Consider the following 17,339-nt stretch of genomic DNA (forward strand, 5'->3'; position numbering starts at 1 on the left):
TCATGAATTGGATTGCAGATTGTCTAAGGATAGACATGGCAATAGAATTGCTGCAACGTTCATGAGTACTCAGAAATTGAGATTTGAGTATTGGATAAACCCTCGCTCAGAGTATTACTTCATGGAATTCATCACGAGTAATACTGAGACGATAATATCTTATAATCTTGAAACAAAGATATATGAGTTGTAATTTACAAGTCGGTTGTGCATTGGTGATACGAAAACGCATCAGTAACTTGGTGTTATAAAACGTATTGTCATGCATAATTTGATGAGTAAAAGATACAAGCATATGAGTCAACGTTTATTCGTTCCTTTTGCCCTAACAGGAAAAGCGATATATGTGGGCCCCTCGATGATTTGGTGTTGACTTATGTGCTGGGCCCAGCCAGTACTGAATTGATGTGTTCGATTAGAAGTCTTTCATCATCACAAATCAGGAATCGGGAAACATAGATTCTGGACAAAGAGATTGATTACATTCCATGTCTTTTGTCTGGGGATATCATGCAGAACGAAGGGTTATATGATCACTTATCTTAGGGCACATAACTGACTGGGTCAGAGTTCGGCAGCAGCTTTTTGGAAGCTACAATTTGCTGGTCAAATTTAGAAGGCATACTAGCAATTATACTTACAGACTTATCCAAGTGGGAGACTGTTGGATTAAGTGTCTAAGCCCATAACTATAATTGGTATGTACTTGAATTGATAGCAGCACAGTCCTTTTGGGTTGCCCTCAACCTAGCAACTGGACAAGGAAATTATGAAAGGAGAGATATTAATTTATAAGATTAATAAACTAATATATATATATATATAAATGATTTATTAATATGTTAATGGATTAATATATTAATTAGAAATCATTATGTTTAATTAATTGTTAGCCAGAAATTAATCAGAATTGATTTTGGGGTTAAAAGAATTAATTATAAGGTGCAGGGACTAGTTTGCAATTATCTAATAGTTAAGTGGAAGGCTCTAGAACCCCCTTGGAAGAGGGTGGACGAAATCTTTAGGGGAAACCCTAATAATTTCGTCCATAGGGGCTTGGATAAGGCCCTTGGGTTTGCTTAGGCCCTAAGCAAAGGATAACTAGGGTTTCCCTTAAACCCTAAATCCCTCAGCTATATAAGGAGCCTCCTGGTTCATGTTTTTGGTCACTCTTTCTTTTGAAAAAACCCTAAGGCCGAGATTTTGCATACTCCCTCTCCCCTCTCTCTTCTTCTACTTTCCTTCTTGCTAGTTTGGGTGTGATTCCATTAGAGGCATTACACTTGTGGGGCTAAAGCTTCCAAGAAGATCAAGATCAAGATCAAGGGAATATCAATTGTTTGCTATAACAATTGAAAGGTATGTAAACCCTAAACCCTAGTTTGTTAATTTCGAAATTAGCCTCTCTCCTCTAGGGTTCTTGTTTTGCAATTCAAAGTTGTATGTTCAATAGTTAAAACATAGATCCAAAGTAGGTTGCATGTGAACTTAGGAATTGTTTCTAGTTTATTTGTTGTACCTAAAACCCATCAGTTAGAGGTTCAAGGAGAAGGTGGTAGATCCAGGAAGTTTGTTTCATCTTCATCATTTTCTGGTAATCAAGTTTCTACCTTGCCTTGTGATTTCATAGAACTATTCTTTGTCACTTTTGGGGGGTTTTTGGTCCAAGGACCCCAGCATGAGAGGAATGGACGTCCCAAGGGCTTGTGTTTTCAGATCTAGCACCATTAAGGGCTGTTATGGCATAAAAGTGCAAGCTTTATGCCATTAGAACTCCCCATGCAAGGTTTGAGAGGTTGTTATGGCCTTTTGAGCAAAAAGGGCCATGCATGGATGTAAAGGCAGAGGCTTTGCTTGTTATTTCGACCCTTGAAGGTTAGATCTAGGTCATGGATGCCTTGTGCTCGACTGAGATCGTCTGAATAGAATTGAACATAGAGCGACTCGGCGAGTCACTTTTGGGACTCGGCGAGTCAGACCGTGTTCTTCCCCCAAAACCCTTCTGTTGAAGGGTATGAGTTGAGTTGGAAAGGGGCTCGGCCAGTCTGGGTTCTTAGGGACCTGGAGATCATCGTACTCGATGAGTTCAAAGAGGAACTCGGCGAGTCCAAGGCAATCTCCCAACCTATGAAGACGGACTCGACGAGTTGCTCATACAACTCGGCGAGTCACAAACTACTCACTCATATGATGAAGATGGACTCGACTAGTTCAAGGATGAACACGGCGAGCCAGATGAAGATAGTCCTGATGTTATGTTGAAGGGGAACTCGTCGATTTCTTGCTAGACTTGACGAGTAGAGTCGGGGTTGGGAACAGATGAAAGAATAGGAACTCGACGAGCTGGTTGACCAACTCGGCGAGTCAGGTCAACCTAGAAGTGTTGACTTTGACCATGGATCGTTGGCTTTGACTTTGACCAGAGTTGACTTAGTTTGACTTCTGGAGGGCATTTTTGGGACTAAGTGTTATGTTCGTACTGGTAGCTAAGGAAGCTAGGGGAGCAGCAGTTCGGGGAATTTCCGGATAGCAACCAGAGGTTTCAGACAGTCTTCAGCAGTGCGAGGTGAGTTTCCTCACTGTGTGAATGGGTCTACGGCCACAATACCGTCCCATGTAGTTTATGAATAGGAAGACCCGGGAGTTAGCCCTAGGCACTACATGCTAGTATGTTATTCCGGACCAAGGTCCGATGTCGGGTGGGAGCCCGAGGAATGTTTGCATGATAGTTTATACTTGTTGTCTTTATGATACTTGTATGTGCCTGATAGGGAGTCGAGTGTGAGCGAGGTCCCGTTTCTCATCATTAGCAGAGTATGGACGGGGTTCCGTATCTCATTAGTAGCAGAGCAGGGGCGAGACCCGAGGTAGGAGAGAGGTGAGTGTGGGCAGGGGCCCGTATCTCATTATCAGCAGGAGCATGGACGGGGTTCCATGACTCACCAGTAGCAGGACAGGGGCGGGGCCCAAGATAGGCGAGGCCTTAGTACCTGGCTACAGTAGAGTAGGTTTAGCTTATGTGTTATGTGCTATGATTATGTGTTGTATATGTTTAGCGGGCGGGGCCCGGAGACAAGCGGGGCCTAAGAAAGACAGATCTGTATACTGAGCGGAGCTCGATGCCAGGCGTGGCCTGATGCCGGGTGGGGCCTGATACCGGAGTTAGTCCGATGGCGGGCATGTCCCGATGCAGCGGGCGGGGCCCGATATGTGGTTATGTATGTGGTATGTGTTAGATTGGGGAACTCACTAAGCTTCGTGCTTACAGTTTTCAGTTTTGGTTTCAGGTACTTCCGGTAGCGGAGGGAGGAGCTCAGGGTGATCGCATGGCACACACCATAGTTTGTTTAGCCTGGGATGTTTTACTCTAATAAAAAGAATATGTTTTGAGATTATACTTTGATAGATATAATAGTCTTTGTTTATGAATGAAATGGTGGATAATTATGGCTTTCAATAATGATTTAAAAATGAAATTTTCGGACCGTATTTTTGGGATGTTACAAGTTGGTATCAGAGACTTGGTTTGAGGGATTCAGACATGCTCTCGGGTGTGTTTGAACTCAAACTAAGGAATTGGTATGAGAAATTTTTTAAAAGAAAATTATTTTTATAAAAAGAAGCTTTGAGAAAAACAAAATAGTTTTGAAAAGAGAAAAGGGCTTTGAAAGGAGAAAAAGGTGTGGTGCATGCAATCAGCCGAGCTCAAGTAAGTTCTCCCAAATTACCCATACATGTTTTTTATGTTATGATGTGTTTATGAGAACTGCATACTAGATTAGGACTAAGGATCTAGGAGGATGCCTTATGTGCGTGTTATATGGGTATGAGCTTTAGGTGTTGCATGCTAGTACAGATTCCTGATTAGAGGATATAACAACTTGATTGGATTATGTGGTTAGTTTTCCCAATGCCCGAATGTTGCTTGCTTTGTGCTATTAGGAGTTCTAGTTATCTCTAACTAACTAGTGGATGAATATGTTAAGTTACATATTGCAAGGACTAAATAATTTAAGAAGGTTAGGTCTAGCCCTATTCCGCTGCTCTTGTCTGAGTCCAACCGTTGTAGGGTATGATCTCTCATTCAAAGAATTATCTAGTCTGAGTGATATGTAATGATATTCGCGAGTTAGTTAGGGAGAGGTAACTGGAACTTCTTATGCAGCTGAAGGCAGATAGAGAGTTAGAGGATACTCTAGGGCAAGCCTAGGATGAGAGTAGTGTTGGGAGCAGTGATAGTAGCATTGAAAGGTACTTGGTGTAGTCGAGGCAATTCTTGAGGAAAGTACGGATAGATGTGGAAGGTAGTAGGGGCCCATACTACTGAAAGCAGAGGATATGTACTCGATTCGAGAAGGGCTAAGATAAAACCATGGAACTAGTAGTGTGTATGTGTGATCCCTCGTTAGTGATGGGTATTCTGATGGTTGTTATGGCATGTTTGCAGCATGGTGACGTTGCGTGAGAGACCAGTGGGCGGATCAGGCGCCGGAGAGGGATCAAGCTCAGGTTCAGGAGTCGAGCAGCTTGAGGAGCGGATGAGAGAGTTTATTTCAGTTGAGGTTACACACAGTATTCTAGACCAGACTCCTGTGATCTTTGGTTCGGTCAAGGAGGGCGTTTTGGAGCTTCTAAATGAGAAGCTGGGAGCTTTTCGTACTGAGATAATGGCCATGATGGGAGCACGTTCGCTGACTTTCCAAGAGTTTAGAGCTTGTGGAGCTCCAGATTACCATGGGGCCAAGGACCCCATCGCTAGCGGCAGGTAGTTGGCCGATGTTGCCAACGCTTTCCGTATGAGCCGATGTACCGAGGGAGACAAGGTCTGACTTGCCTCCTATCTTCTGAAGGATAGAGCACGGGATTGGTGGGAGGAGGTTGGTCATGCCATTGGGGATGATGCCGCGTTAGACGCGATGACATGGTGTGACTTCTCGACCAGGTTCAGGGTCGAGTTTGCACCAATGATTGAGGTGCAAGAGTTAGCACGAGAGTTTCAGGATTTGCGACAGACTACAGAGTCAGTGGAGGAGATCACCACCAAGTTCAGGGAGAGGGCTCTTCTTGTTCCGCAGTATGTCGCGGACGAGGAGATGAAGAAGGCCCGATATCACGAGATGCTGAGGAGTGACATCAGGGGTTTTGTGAGCAGGTCCAGCTGCAAGACTCTGGAGGATATGATCGATTGGGCCAGGGAGAGGGAGATCGATCTGGAGCACCTCAGGAAGAGGAAGCCGGAGGAGGTCCCGGTAGCTGCAGGTTTAGGCAAGAGACCCAAGGGGTCGGATGGGAGATCGAGGGATTATTAGGGCCGCAGTCGTTGTGGCAAGTGCGGCAGGACGCACGAGGGCGCGTGTAGGAGTGGTAGTGGTGGTGATTCTGGCTGCTTCAAGTGCGGTCAGACTGGTCATTTCAGCAGGGATTGTACAGCTACCACCACGCAGGGATCAGACCTGATATGTTTCCATTGCAGTCAGAGGGGCCACAAGAAGGCTCAGTGTCTGAGTTTGTTTCCAGCAGGACAGGTGATGACACCTGCCCCTGTGACCTTGAGGATCACCGACGACCGTCAAGGCCGAACAGAGGCACCTGCGGTGGGGAGCAGAGCTTTTCAGTTGTCTACAGTAGAGACGCGAGCAACACCGGATGTTGCAGGTAGGGATGAGCAAAGGAACCGAACCGGTTGGAACCGGCCCGACCCGGACCCGACCCAGGAACCGACTTCGACCGGAATCAAGAACCGAACCGGACCGCCGGTTCCTGTTCCGGTTTTTGCCGGGTCTTCGATGTCGGAACCGGCCTTCGAGAAATAGTAACGTATTTTGAAAAAAAAAATCTGATCCTAGAGATCCTCATGGATCAAAACCATATCCTATACGACCAAACATATGAGTTTCTTATTTTACTAAACTTAGTTTTTAAACTATTTTAACGTGTAATCTGTTCATTTTAATCTAAAATTATTAGTCTAGATATTGCAATATAAGTTAAACGAATAATCGTGACTACATCTTCTGCTTTAAAGTTATGTATTGAAACTTTCGTTTTATTATTCACCACAAATCTTAAACCAATTATGAATCCTAATTGATATTAATGGGTTACCTTGTATCTTGACGTACCAGTGGAAGTGATTATAACCCACAAACACATAGCAGTAACCATGCATGCTTCCACCGCAAGTCATCATGTACATTCCCATCGCATGGTGATCCTCCTGCCTCATCCATTTATCATTAATAGCTTTTTACTTAACATAATTAATTAAGAGCCTCAACATATACCACACATGTAAGTAAACATATCGGACATCGATTGTGTTAATACGTATGGTTACTTAAGTTGATAATCGTATAAAGCATCACTTAAATGACCACCGTATACCTGAGTTTATGTGAGCCTGATTACGTATCCCTCATAAGATTACTTTGTGGTTTAAACATGGATCCAAGCAGAAACCATGAACCTTTACTGGAAGCACTATCGCAACCAATATACCCTTGAAAGCCGTGGGTTTTTTTTTTTAAGATTGGCCGGTCCGGTTCCCGGTTTTGGACCGGTTCCAATGACAGGTTCTTACCAGTTCCCGGTTCCAAAAATTGACAACATTATAGTACCGGTCCCGGCCCGACCGGTTCCATCGGCTTCCAGTTTCGGTACCGGTTCCGGTACCGGTTCCGACCGGTTCCCCGGTCCATATGCTCATCCCTAGTTGCAGGTGTGTATCTTTTGCTTTCCTGTCAATTTTTATTCATGATTATATTGTTATGGTACTGCATCTATGTTAGTGAATGTATGTTAGAATTTTATTTCTGTTCGTGTTCGGATCATATGTCATCTCCATACCATGGATTTTCGGGCGGTAGTTCATAGTAGTACCCCCTTTTTGAGCCGGTTCCCAGGATGTAGTTACGGTAGCAGGTGTGAGTGGGGCTCGAGAAGTGTTATGTTAATCTTCGAGATTGGTTTAGATTTGGGAATGATTAGTTTTGGAGCACCAGCAATAGTAAGTATCGGTTGTCAGCAGATCGACCATTAGATGGAGAGAAGGATTGAGAATCCTTTCCAAGCTGGGAGCTGTAGGAATCTAGTTGAATCGAAGTGGGGGAGTACTATCCCAGCAGTCAGAAGTTGAGCTAGGAATGCAATTTGGATGTGTTCACATCCTTGTTGAGAAGGGAAGCAGTCGAGGTAGCCGTTTGGATAGAGCAGCAAGGGAGTCGAGAGTTTGAGAAACATCCCGACATTGAGTTCATGTATTCACAGTAGTAGAGGACTAGTTTGGGAAACCAGGTTGATGTTTTCCCGGTAGCACATGAGTTAATCAGGATGTTAGACTGTGGAGCGTTAGTTGTGGGATGTATCCAGGCTGGTAGTCAACAATTAGACAGTATGGGGAAGTGTTGTAAGACTGTGGGATAGCCGTAGCATTCATTAGCAGTTTAGTTAGAGGAGTGTGGGCGGGGGCCCGTATCTCCTGGTTAGCGGAGTGTGGGCGATGCCCGTATCTCCTAGTTAGCCGGATAGAGGTCGAGGAGGAATAGTTCGTTGAGTTTCAGGAAGGAGTTGGTCCAGCATAGCCCTAGAAAGGTGAGACCTGTAGGGGAGGCCACTCCGATATATAGTTTGGGGTGTGACCCGTGCGCGAGGCCCGTGTGATTATAGCAGCGCAGGTGGGACCTGGTAGAGACCTTAGGGTCAAGATACAAGATCGGGGATTTTAGGATCTATAGGGCCATGAGTGGCAGAGTGGATAAAGTAGTTTCGGTAGCTGAAGTTTTATACGGAGGCCGCTGGGAGCGACTGAAAGAGTGGTCAGTGGTTTTTTAACCGGGTGTAATCCGGTATTCCAGATAGAGGATAGATAGGTTAGGACCTGGGAGGCCCCGTTACCTATGGAAGACAGATAGGGCAGTTTAGATAGCTGAAGATTCTTTGGAAGTCGCTGGAAGCGACTGAGAGTCTGAGTTTGGGTGTAGTAACCGGTGGGAGTCCGGTAACCCAGTTAATAGCAGATCAGTTGGGACCAGGGTGGTCTCGGTTCAGCGGATAAGAGACATCAGAATCCTCGGACAGGGACAACGACAAGAGGATTCATGCGGGGAGTAGTTAGTTGATCGAGAGGTGCTAAGCCACTAACAACAGGATTAAATAATCTCAGAGGGAAGGATTTGATCCTGTTGCGCATCTCTTTTCCGAGTCTAACCGTTGCAGGAACGAATCTTTTACTCGAAGGATTATCTGATCCATCCGCTGAGTTGGGCGTTCAGCATTAAAGCGTGAGGAGAGGAAGCATTCAGTAGTTGACAGTGGAGGAACCAACACTGGGAGTGACTGGAGATTTAGCATAGCACAGGGTTGGTTCTACTTAGAAATAGAGAAGGTTATTTCTTATGGAAGTTGCCTTGGGAAGGCCTGTGACCGCGCTATAAAAAGGAGTGAACCCCCTTGGATGTCCAGCGTAAGTACTCGGAGCGTACCGACAAGATTGTCGATTGGGTAAGGGAAATGTACTCAAGGTTTGTAGTGATTCGGTGGTTCTCATATAGATACCTTCGAGGTATAGCATTTCGCTCAGGAAGACTGGTCGGAAGGCCAACAAAAGCGGTCCTTCGAGGATTGGAACGAGCCGACAAGGTATGCGGTGATTAGGATGAGAGGTTGCGGAGTAGTGGGCCGTGGCGGACTTCGAGGACGAAGTCTAGTTTAAGTGGGGGAGAGTTGTAAGACCCCTAATCCAATATACCAAGAAAGGAAAGGAAAACCCTAAGTCAAGGAGTCAACTCGTCGAGTCCAGGGAGGAAGTCGTCGAGTAGGAGCGAGTTTCGTGTCGCGGATTAAGTGGCCGACTCGACGAGTCTAGGGAGGAACTCGGCAAGTCTGGTCTGGGTTGGGAAACCCTAATCTCGAGACTTGGTACCCTATTTAAGCATCTCATTCTCATTCTATCAGCCTCATTTGTAGCCTCCATTGTCCAGAGCCTAACCTACGAAACCCTAGTTTTCTCTTTGAGTGTGTGAGTCATTATTGAAGGATTTAGAGTGTTCTTGGAGACTAGAGGAAGGAGAAGGAGGTTAGAGGTTCAAGGAGAAGGTGGTAGATCCAGGAAGTTTGTTTCATCTTCATCATTTTCTGGTAATCAAGTTTCTACCTTGCCTTGTGATTTCATAGAACTATTCTTTGTCACTTTTGGGGGGTTTTTGGTCCAAGGACCCCAGCATGAGAGGAATGGACGTCCCAAGGGCTTGTGTTTTCAGATCTAGCACCATTAAGGGCTGTTATGGCATAAAAGTGCAAGCTTTATGCCATTAGAACTCCCCATGCAAGGTTTGAGAGGTTGTTATGGCCTTTTGAGCAAAAAGGGCCATGCATGGATGTAAAGGCAGAGGCTTTGCGTGTTATTTTGACCCTTGAAGGTTAGATCTAGGTCCTGGATGCCTTGTGCTCGACTGAGATCGTCTGAATAGAATTAAACATAGAGCGACTCGGCGAGTCACTTTTGGGACTCAGCGGGTCAGACCGTGTTCTTGCCCCAAAACCCTTCAGTTGAAGGGTATGAGTTGAGTTGAAAAGGGGCTCGGCCAGTATGGTTTCTTAGGGGACCTGGAGATCATCGTACTCGACGAGTTCAAAGAGGAACTCGGCGAGTCCAAGGCAATCTCCTAACCTATGAAGACGGACTCGACGAGTTGCTCATACAACTCGGCGAGTCACAAACTAGTCTCACTCATATGATGAAGATGGACTCGACAAGTTCAAGGATGAACTCGGAGAGCCAGATGAAGATAGTCCCGATGTTATATTAAAGGGGAAATCGTCGAGTTCTTGCTAGACTCGACGAGTAGAGTCGGGGTTGGGAACAGATGAAAGAATAGGAACTCGACGAGTTGGTTGACCAACTCGGCGAGTCAGGTCAACCTAGAAGTGTTGACTTTGACCATGGACCGTTAACTTTGACTTTGACCAAAGTTGACTTAGTTTGACTTCTGGAGGGCATTTTTTGGACTAAGTGTTATGTTGGTACTTGTAGCTCAGGAAGCTAGGGGAGCAACGGTTCGGGGAATTGTCGGATAACAACCAGAGGTTTCAGCCAGTCTTCAGCAGTGCGAGGTGAGTCTCCTCACTGTGTGAATGGGTCTACGGCTACAATGTCGACCCATGTAGTTTATGAATAGGAAGACTCGGGGTTAGCCCTAGGCACTGCATGCTAGTATCTTATTCCGGACCAAGGTTCGATGTCGGGTGGGAGCCCGAGGAATGTTTGCATGATAGTTTATACTTGTTGTCTTTGTGATACTTATATGTGTCTGGTAGGGAGGTGAGTGTGGGCGAGGTCCCGTATCTCATCATTAGCAGAGTATGGACGGGGTTCCGTATCTCATTAGTAGCAGAGCAGGGGCGAGGCCCGAGGTAGGAGAGAGGTGAGTGTGGGCGGGGGCGGGGGCCCGTATGTCATTATCAGCAGGAGCATGGACGGGGTTCCATGACTCACCAGTAGCAGGACATGGGCGGGGCCCAAGATAGGCGAGGCCTTAGTACCGGGCTACAGTAGAGTAGGTTTAGATTATGTGTTATGTGTTATGTGTTATGATTATGTGTTGAATATGTTTAGCGGGCGGGGCCCGGAGACAGGCGGGGCCTAAGAAAGACAGATCTGTATATCGAGCGGGGATCGATGCCAGGCAGGGCCTGATGTCGGAGTTAGTCCGATGGCGGGCAAGTCCCGATGCAGTGGGCGGGTCCCGGTATGTGGTTATGTATGTGGTATGCGTAAGATTGGGGAACTCATTAAACTTCGTGCTTACAGTTTTCAGTTTTGGTTTCAGGTACTTCCGGTAGCGGAGGGATGAGCTCGGCGTAATCGCATGGCACACACCATAGTCTGTTTAGCCTGGGATGTTTTACTTTGATAAAAAGAATATGTTTTGAGATTATACTCTGATAGATATAATAGTCTTTGTTTATGAATGAAATGGTGAATAATTATGGCTTTCAATAATGATTTAAAAATGAAATTTTCGGATCGTATTTTTGGGATGTTACATTTTATCACTCATATATCATCGCTCATCATTCATCTCATCTTTCATCGCTCATCATTTATCTCATCTTTCATCGCTCATTATTTATCCCACCTCTAATCTACCCATGTTTTACCCAACACATTTTGTAAATATAAAATACATATACAGTTTAGATCATTTAAAACATGTATAAAATGTTTCATCCAACATAAACAACTAGTATGTAGACAATATACACACATAACACGTAATTTATATAAAATACTTCATATCTATGTGTAAGATGAAAGTAACTATGCACTCACTTGTTAAAGTGGTGATTCCAAACTCGGGGAGCGCTTCGCTTTTAACGATTATATTTTCCTTCGACAAAACCTAACATTATTATCACTAAGTTTTAGTCTAATCTTTATTGCGACTAATTATTAGTCTAGGTTCATCATTAACTCAAAGTCTACTTTCATGATCTATCAAGTAAGGAACAACCAGGTAGGATCATATCGGAGGTAGGGTCCGTTTGGTATACGAAGTATACTGTTTGGAAATCCCACTTTAAATACCTCACTAAATCACAGCCTAGACATCATTCCCGTAAGTAGATCAATCAGTATAACGACTTTGAATCACTGATAAATCTTATTTCTAGGTTCATAATAACGATATTATATTTAAATATAAGCTATATTTAAAGTATGATAGACTTATTTCACTTACAACGAGTTTTATTAAAAACAGGGCTCCGCAGGAGTAGAGCTTCTGAGCCGAAAAGCTCTTTTTCTCGGAGCCTTCGTGCGCTCCGGGGCTTTCTTCTAGCTCTAGGGAAGTTTCCTAGGCTTTAGGGGGGTTTAGGGAGTCTAGAGAGAAGTTAGAGAGAGAAAGAAAGGCTTATTGTGTGAAGAAAATATGAAGAGTTCATCTCTTATTTATAGGGGTTTTATCGTAGAGTAGACCCTATGTTTCGTCCGTATCTTCCGCGTACGAGCTCCGTTTTCTACGTTCTTTATATCCACATGTTGGTATTTACGAGTACTACAACTTTCATTTAGACCTCGTCGGCTAATTCTCATTCTATCTCCGATTTGCAAAAACTGTATCGAATTTATCGCGCTCGAAGAGCAGGGACTAAGTTTCGTCCATATCTTTCGCATACGAGCTCTATTATTGACGTTCTTTATATCCACGCGTTGGTATTTACGGGTACTACAACTTTCATTTAGATCCCGTCGGCTAGTTCTCACTCTATCTCAGATTTACAAAACTGTATCGAATTCGCCGCGCTCGAAGAGTAGGGACTAAGTTTCGTCCATATCTTTCGCATACGAGCTCCGTTTTCGACTATCTTTTTATCGTTGAGCTCCTATTAACGAGATCTTCAATTCTTGTTTAGACTATTTTGGTTAAAAATCGACCGATCTAAAATTCGAATTTCGGGTTGTGCACTACTATGCTAAATCTTAGAAAAATCATAACTTCCTCATACGAAGTCAGATTTGGACATTTTTTTTATGCACACTCTCGGTTTAACATATACTACGAATTTCGTTTAGATCGCTAAGGATAGAAAGTATTTTATCGTAAATTCACTTTTTACGATTCCCGGTGTCGTGTCGGTTTTGCCGTAAAACTTCGACGGGTCATAACTTCTTCGTTATAACTCGGATTTTGGCGTTCTTTATATGTACGGAACCCTTGTGACATATACTATAACTTGGTTAAGATTACTCCTTCTAAATAATCTTCCATCAAAAATGTTGGAATTTATGCATAAGAACAATCCTATGTGCTCATACAAACCCTAATGCTTGGATCTAGGTTTCTCTATTGTACATGCTTTGAATCCAAGACTTACAAACCCTAGATCTATCAAATAAGAACTGAAATAAGGGTTTAGTAATTACCTTTGATTGTTATATAGCAATAACAATCAATCCTTGCTTTGATTTGCTTCAGAAAACTTAGTGCCTCAATTGTTGCACCTCTAATGGAGTCACAAACACCACTAAGCAACTTGGATGAAGAGGGAGGAGAGAGGAGGCAGCCAAAAGAGTTGTCCACGTTTTTGGGCATAAAGGGCTCTTTATATAGGTGTAGGCTATTAGGGTTTACAACTAGGAAACCCTAATCTGACTGCTTAGGCCCTAAGCAGCCCATGGATCCCTTTATTTAGAGTCATGGACGAAATCTTATGGGCTTCCCCATAAATATCGTCCACTCCACTCTATGGAGTCCATTAGCCCACTCTTGCAATTATCTTATAATTACAATTCCAGTCCCTTAAGTTTAATTAATCTCTTTTAGTCATAAAATTAATTCTTAATTAATTCTTGACTAATATTAATTAAACAATATGATTTCTCCTTTAATATATTATTCTTATAATATATTAATAAATCATAATTCTCCTTAATTCATCCTACATATTGTTATGGTGAAGGCAACCCAAAAGGACCATGCTCATAATCGGGTCAAGTACATACCAAAATAGTTATGGACTTAGACACTAATCCAACAGTCTCCCACTTGGATAAGTCTAATAACTATTTTGCATAACTTCAGAACCTGATCAGCAATCGTAGCTTTCAAAAGCCGTTGTCAACTCTGATCTTATCAGATACGCGTGTCCTTTAGATAAGGGATTATATATTCCTCCATTCTACAAGATATCGTATAGACATGAGACATGGATTGAAATCATTCTCTCAGTCTATGTGTCGTTTCCCGATTTCCGATTTATGACAACTGACTAATTGAACATATCAAATCAGTCCTGGCCCGGCCGAGCACTTTCCTTTGTCATCACTAAATCATCGAGGGGCCCACAGATATCGCTTTTATCCCACTTTGGGTAAAAGGAATGGATAAACTTTGACTCAAATGCTTGCTTGCACCTACTAATCGAATCACACATAACAATAAGTTTTATAACACCAAGTTACTGGTGCGTTTACTTATCATCAATGTGCAACTGATCAGCAAGTAACAACTCACACGTCTTGGTTTCAAGAATATACAATATTATCGTCTCACAATCACTCGTGATAAAACCATGAAGTGATTCAAGTGAGCGTGGGTTTAATCCAATACTTTAATCTTATCAAAGCACTCATGAACTCTACAGCAAACTTGTGCTATGTCTAAACACTTAAGACAATCTACAGACAGATTCACGACAGTCTTCCTTCATGCCTACTTCCAACGTATGACCGACTGTGGAGGTTCGAATAACCTAGTTATTCTGGAAGTCAAAACATGCAAAATGAAACGCAATAATAATATTAATCCTATATGGCCCCAAAATCTTTGAGCGTAAATAAAAACACTTTTATTTAAACACCATATTGATTACTCATTATTCATTGTTTACTGTTTCAGAAAATCAACTTATCACTCGAATTATAACCACAATTGTCCCATGCTCCAAGCATGCACACTTTGGTTTCCTATGGTCCATACTTTATGAAATAGATCACTTGGAAAACTTTTCCAATGAAACTCATTTCACAGTCCCCAATATGTCAGATTCTAACATTTTATGCAACGATCCTTTCGTAAAGTCATAACACAAAAGACATCAAGACTTGGCCAATGAAATTACAAAGTACTCTATATGAAATTGTTACAAAACAATTATATAGATGTGATGTCTCTCACTCAAAGTACATTCCTTTGAACATCCTTTTGCATAAAAGTTTCTAATCTAGACATATTTCTTAATATCCAACTCCCATTAATGGAAACATTTCCATATTTGTCATATGACAACTAATTCTTAATAGAATCTTATCTATTCACAATAATGTCAATATAGTCCATCCAATACTATACTTCCAACTACTCACAAGCGACAAATCCTCAGTGAACCTCAGATCGTCCTTTGATAGTTGTTTAATTATTTTAGTCAGAACCAGTTCTAGTCCCTTTTCCCTCTTAATGCCCTAGGCATTTGGAAAATTTTAGAATGGTCAAATATTATAGCATATGCTATCGATCCTATACCCGAAGCGTATTGGACACGATGCATAATGTCTCACATAAAGACATGATACTTCATCATCCTTCTGCCATAATATTTTTTATGTGCCATGTTCCCACAATTCGAATTTTAAGAATGCACTATGTATCCTTGACTAAACTTATTAACATTTCTTGATCTAAGCTTTAGAATTTTGAAACGAAGTATAATATTCTCTCCCTTAATTATAGCAAAAACAACTTTTCAACCCTTGCAACTTTGCAAAATAAATCTTTGTTTTCTATAATTAATATTGCTAACTTGCAATACTTACCATAATAATCATGCTCCCACTATCATGATGATTATTTTCTTACCAGCATAACATTTATGCTCCCACTAGTTTTGACATGTATTCAGAAAACAGCTGAACTTCTAGAGAACAATGCTTATTGAATTCCTTAACTTCATATTTCTAATACCTGATGCTTTGATAAACCTTTATCTAAGCTTCTTAAACTCATACACCTTTGCCTTAGAAAGCTCACATGTGTGTCTAAACAATTCAGAATTTAGTTACTAAGTCCCAAATGTTCAGATCAATTGTCAAATCTCACAATTCGAATTATGAAAAGGGATGCCGTAATCATAATCGAATTTGAGAATACAATTTTCACAATTGCTATCTTATTAAAATCTCTCTTAGTGACAGCATTTCCTCACAATCATTTTCATGAAGGAGGAAAACCTTATGACACTTAGATTTTATGATGTATGTGTTCCTATCCATGTGAATTTGTCAAAACGAAAGTTTGCGACAAATCCAAAACCATATGGACTGAACTTGTTCAATCTTGATTTCTTGCCTCATTGTAATATGAATGCCCACCATGTCTTCCAAGCAACTCACCCTTTCGTATCAATGTACTTTCCATTGATCAAGGTGCTTTATCTTTACGCATTCAAATGAGAACTCATAGAACTCACATGCATAATTAACTCAATTGGAATGGCACAGAAAAAGAGTATGTCATCCACAATAGGCTTTAGATCTCAAGTCATGTGCTAGTGATGATCAATTAGGTTTACTATTGATTTGTTCTTGAAACTTTTCAAGACCATTAAGACTCCCACTGACTCCTTGACATATAAGATTCTCTTGTCAGGAAACATTTCTTGACAAACAATTATTCAAGAGTTAGTGTAGCTTTTTGTCAAGTTTAACACTTCACACAATTGATCCTGGTTGGTCTTTGTCTTATCCAAGACATTACAACTTACCAAATTCAAATGTGCAAGAATAAGAAAAAAAAATTCAAATTCCACATTCGTCGAGTGTTATAAACCTACTTAAGACTTGTCACTCATGTCAGAATCTTGACTCTAAGACTTGATATTGGAACGAAGTATGATTGACTTCTTGATTTAACCATTTCTACAATTCTCGATTCCTCTTCTTAGACATGCAATTGCACTAAGACTCACTTAGAGGATCTATTGAGATATGGTTCTTAATCATTAAGAATTATCATAAAACACAATAAAAGGTACTCTCCCTTCTTCTTAGAATAGATAAACTTTTATCTTTCTGCCTACTTGATTCTTCTTATTCGTTCTGCTATTGATTGAAACTCTTTCAATCAACTCAGAATTATACTTAATCTTATAAGTATAATCATATTTACTAAACTTTAGTAAATTATGACGAATATATTTATTACTCTTGTGGTGGACTTGATCAACGCACAACCTAGTGTACTCGATCTCCTGGTCCTTCTCTTGACACTTTGCCAAAGAATTAGTCTAATTTCCAAAATATGAAGTTTCTCGTTCATCACGCAACCAAGTTGTATGATTCCAAGTTTCTGTCCAATTGAAACTTGGCGATGAGAATCTTCCTCTATTTGGCAAATTCTTGACATTTCCACAAATAACATAATTAAGAATCAAATCCATTATAGAAACAATTAAACATCAATTTTTCATACACACCATTGCAAGGATAAATAAATAAGACAAAATCAAAATTTATTTTATTGCGGAAAAACTTGTCCTTACAATGTAATTCAACTGAAAAACTATGCTATTACATATTTCTTATCAATCTATCCTAACTCTAAAGTAGCAGCTCAAAAATCTGATCCTCGAGTCCATGCGATCGAAATCCATTTCTTCATGATCAGATTCAGCACGCTTCTGCCTTAAGCTTCCTCTCTTTTCTTCGATCCTGCAAAAACATCAAAATGTAATCTTATCACATCATGTATTTGAAAATCAAAATAGGAACTTATAGAGTTAGTTATTGGATTTTACCTGAAGTAGAGCCATACGTCTTGACTCTCCCATCTCTCAGATCTCTCAGG

This window comes from Lactuca virosa, chromosome 2 (genome assembly GCF_052849685.1).
Source record: "Lactuca virosa cultivar CGN04683 chromosome 2, Lactuca_virosa_CGN04683_v6, whole genome shotgun sequence".
Taxonomy (NCBI): Eukaryota; Viridiplantae; Streptophyta; class Magnoliopsida; order Asterales; family Asteraceae; genus Lactuca; species Lactuca virosa.